The sequence below is a fragment of the Symphalangus syndactylus genome, chromosome 17, assembly GCF_028878055.3.
Source record: "Symphalangus syndactylus isolate Jambi chromosome 17, NHGRI_mSymSyn1-v2.1_pri, whole genome shotgun sequence".
NCBI lineage: Eukaryota > Metazoa > Chordata > Mammalia > Primates > Hylobatidae > Symphalangus > Symphalangus syndactylus.
The window spans coordinates 84221270-84226195 of record NC_072439.2 but is presented as its reverse complement, the minus strand read 5'-3'; the positions used below and the strand labels follow the sequence as shown (position 1 = coordinate 84226195).

Here is a 4926-nt window from a genome sequence, read left to right as displayed (position 1 = left end):
TATGTAAGCCTCAGGGAAACCACAAAGCAAAAGCTTATAATAGATACACAAAAGATAAAAAGAAAAGAACCAAAGGATACCACTATAGAAAGCCATCAAACCACAAGGAAGAAAGAAAGAGAGAGAGAAGTGAACAAAAGATTTACAAACAACTAGAAAACAATTAGCAAATTGAAAAGAATAAGTTCATACCTATCAATAACAACTTTGAATGTAAACTGATTAAATCCTCCAGTTAAAAGTGTAGAGTAATTGAATGGAGGCTGGGCGTGGTGGCTAATGCCTGTAATCCCAGCACTTTGGGAGGCCAAGGCAGGCAGATTACTTGAGGCCAGGAGTTCGAGACAAGTCTGGCCAACATGGTGAAACCCCATCTCTACTAAAAATACAAAAATTAGCTGGGCGTGGTGGTGGGTACCTGTAGTCTCAGCTACTTGGGAGGCTGAGGCAGGAGAATTGCTTGAACCCTGGAGGTGGAGGTTGCAGTGAGCTGAGATGGTGCCACTCCACTCCAGCCTGGGCGACAGAGTGTGACTCTGTCTCAAAAAAAAAAAAAGCGGAGAGTAATTGAATGGATTAAAAAAAAACAACAACAACAACAAAAAACACCCAAATATATACTGCCTACAAGAGGCTCTATCTTACCTGTAAGGACACACATAGATTGAAAATGAAGAGAGAGATCCATCAAAAATGGCGACTGTCGAACAGGAAACCACTCCTACTTCTAATCCCGTGACTACAGAAGAGGAGAAAACAGAATCTATTCAGGAGGTTGCTAACCCAGAACACTATATTAAACAACCTCTACAGAACAGATGGGCCGTCTGGTTTTTTAAAAACGATAAAAGCAGAACTTGGCAAGCAAACCTGTGGCTGATCTCTAAGTTTGATACTGTTTGAAGACTTTTGGGCTCTGTACAACCATATCCAGTTGTCTAGTAATTTAATGCCTGGCTGTGACTACTGACTTTTTAAGGGTGGTATTGAGCCTATGCGGGAAGATGAGAAAAACAAACTGGGAGGACGATGGCTAATTACACTGAACAAATAGCAGAGATGAAGTGACCTCGATCGCTTTTCGCTAGAGACACTGCTGTGCCTTATTGCAGAATCTTTTGATGACTACAGCAATGATGTATGTGGCGCTGTTATTAATGTTAGAGCTAAAGGTGATAAGATAACAATATGGACTAGTGAATGTGAAAACAGAGAAGCTGTTACACATATGGGGAGGGTATACAAGAAAAGGTTAGGACTTCCTCCAAAGATAGTGATTGGTTATCAGTCCCACACAGACATAGCTACTAAGAGTGGCTCCACTACTAAAAATAGATTTGCTGTTTAAGTAGACACCTTCTGAGTATTCTCATAGGAGACTGCATCAAGCAGTAGAGATTTGGGAGCTGAACAAAGCCTCTTCAAAAAGCAGAGTGGACTGCATTTAAATTTTGATTTCCATCTAAATGTTGCAAGATATAAGAGAAGTCTCATTCGCCTTTGTCTTGTACTTCGGTGTTCTTTTTTTTGGCTAGCATGCCCACTATCCCAATCAAAGAATTACAGTACACATTCCCAGAATCCATAAATGTGTTCCTGGCCCACTCTGTAATAGTTCAGTAGAATTACCATTAATTACATATATATTTTACCTATCCACAATATTCAAAAAACAACTTGGCATTTTTATACTTTACACACACGAAAAATACTGTTGATGTTCTGTTGCATGCAGGCGCATATTTTGCTGGTTTGAAAGATTATGATGCATATAGTTTTCTAGCAATTTTCTTTGCTTCTTTTTACAGCATTGTCTTTGCTATACTCCTGCTGATGGCTACTAGATTATAATTTATTTGTTTTTCTACTTGATAACATTAGTGATTCTGATTTCAGTTTTTCATTTGTTTTGCTTTTGTTCTTTTCCTCATGTAACACTGGTGAAGGATCCAGGAATATGACACACAGGTGGAATAAACATTAGTTTTGTGCAAAAAATTAAAGAAAATGAAGAGATAGAAAAATATATTCTATGCAAATAAAACCCCTCCAAAAAAGCAGCAGTAGCTATACTTACATAAAATGAATTTTAAGTCAAAAATTGTAAAAAGAGACAAAGATGGTCATTATATAATGGTAAAGGGATCAATTCAGCAAGGTGATATAACAATTGTAAATATCTATGCATCCAACACGGAACACCTAAATATTTAGAGCAAATATTAATAGATCTAAAGGAAGAGATAGACTGGCAATACAATAATAGTAGGGAGCTTCACCACCTCACTTATAGCAAACAACATTATCATTCAGACAGAAAATAAAAATATGACATTAGAGTGAAACTACACTCTAGACCAAATGGCCCTGACATTTACAGAATATTTCATCCAACAACTGCACAATATGCATTTTCTCATCAGCACATGGAAAACTGTAATGCCACAAAATAAGCCTTAGAAAATTAAAAAAATTCAAATAATAACAATTATATTTTCTGATCACAATAGAGCAAAACTAAACGTCAATAACAAAAGGAATTTTGGAAACTATACAAATACATGGAAATTAAACAACATGCTTGGAAATGACCAATGGGTCAATCAAAAAATTAATAAAGAAATCTAAAAATTTTTTGAAACAAATTAAAATGGAAACAATGTACAAAAACCTATGGGATACAGCAAAAGTAGTACTAAGAGGGAAGTTTAAAGCAATAAACAAATACATACAAGATAGAAATATTTCAAATAAACAACCTAATGATTTCCATTTCCTCAGGAATGGAAAAGCAAAAACAAAATAAATGAAAAATTATTAGAAGAAAAAGAACATAAAGATTAGAGCAGAAGTAAATGAAATTGAGATAAAAATACAAAAGATCAATGAACTAAACAGTTGTTTTTTGAAAAGATAAGCAAAATCAACAAAGCTAGAAAGTGAGAATAATAGAGAAGATTCAAATGAATAAAATCAGAGATGAAAAAAGAGACGTTACAACTGATGTCACAGAAATATAAAGATAATTAGAGACTATTACAAACAACTATATGGCAACAAGTTGGAAAACCTAGAAGAAATGAATCACTTTCTGGACACATACAACCTACCAAGATAGAATCATGAAGAAATAGAAAAATTAAACAGATCAATAACAAGTAACAAGATTGGATCAGTAATAAAACATCTCTTAACAAAGAGAAGTCCAGGACTAAACGGTTTCACTGCTAAATTCTACCAAACTTTTAGAAAACTAATTCCAATTCTTCTCAAGTTATTCCAAAAAAATTGAAGGAGAGGGAATTCTTCAAAACTTACTCTGGGAGGCCAGTGTTACCCTGATAACAAAACCAGATAAGGACACAACAACCACAAAAAACAAACAACAATGAGAACGAAAAACCTATAGGCCAATATCTCTGGTGAACACAGATGCAAAAATCCTTAACAGAATACTAGCAAACCAAATCCAACAGCACATGAAAAAGATTATACATGATGATCAAGGGAGTTTTACCCCAACGATGCAAGACTGGTTTAACCTATGCAAATCAATAGATGTGATACATCACTTCAACAGAATGAAGGCCAAAAGCTATACGATAATCTCAACAGAAGCAAAAAAAAGAATTTGATAAAATTCATTATTGTGTTACAATAAAAAGTCTCAAATTAGTTATAGAAGGAATATATCTCAAAACGATGCATGCCATATATAATAAATCCATAGATAACATCATACCGAGTGGGAAAAAAGCCTTTTCTCTAAGATCTGGAACAAGACAAGAATGCCCACTTTTACCACTTTCATTCCACATGGTGCTAGAAGTTCTAGCCAGAGCAATTAGGCACGAGCAAGAAATAAAGGGCATCCAAATTGGAAAGGAGGAAGTCAAATTGTCTTGTTTGCAAATGCCATAATTTAATATTTAGAAAAGCCTAAAAATTCACCAAAAACTCTTACAACTAATAAACAAATTCCGTAAAGTTTCAAGATACAAAATCAGGATGCAAAAATCAACAGCGTTTCAATACAGCAATAGCAAACAATCTGAAAAAGAAATCAGGAAAGCAATTCCATTTACAATAGCTACCAAACAAACAAAATTTCTAGGAATAAATTTAACTGAAGAGATGAAAGATCTCTACAATAAAAACTATAAAACACTTATTAAAAATTAAAGAGGACATACAAAAAGTGGAAAGATATTTCATGTTTATGTGTCAGAACAATTAATATTGTTAAAATGCCTATACTGTACAGATTCAGTGTAAACCCTATCAAAATTCCATTGACATTCTTTACAGAAAACAATTCTAAAATTTGTAAGGAATCACAAAAGACCCTGAATAGCCAAAGCTATTCTGAGCAAAAAGAACAAAGCTGGAGACAGCACATTACCTGACTTCAAAATATGTTACGAAGCTATAGTAACCAAAATTGCATAGTACTGGAATAAAAACAGACACATATACCAGTGGAACAGAATAGAGGATCCAGAAATAAATCTATGCATTGACAGCCAACTGATTTTTCACAAAGGTGCCAAAATCACTCACTGTGGAAAGGATGGTCTCTTCAATAAATGATACTGAGAAAACTGGATATCCATATGCTACTGTAGCACAAAACTAGACCCCTGTCTTTCACCATATACAAAATTAGACTAGAATTGATTAAAGACTTACATGAAAGACCTGAAACTATGAAACTATTAGAAGAGAACATTGGGGAAATGCTTCAGAATATAGGTCTGGGCAAATATTTTTTGAATAAGAACATAAAAGCCCACAAAAGCAAAAATAGACAAATAAGATTACATCAAGCTAAAAAGCTTCTGCACAGCAAAGGAAACAACAGGGTGAAGAGCCAATATACAGAATAGGAGAAAATATTTGCAAACTATCTATCTGACAAAGGATTAA

The 4926-nt window shown here is 34.3% G+C and overlaps 1 pseudogene; it reads left to right on the top strand.

The window, feature by feature from the left end:
- Nucleotides 1–693: 693 nt before the first annotated feature.
- Nucleotides 694–1348, top strand: LOC134733324 (eukaryotic translation initiation factor 4E-like; annotated as a pseudogene).
- Nucleotides 1349–4926: the final 3578 nt, after the last annotated feature.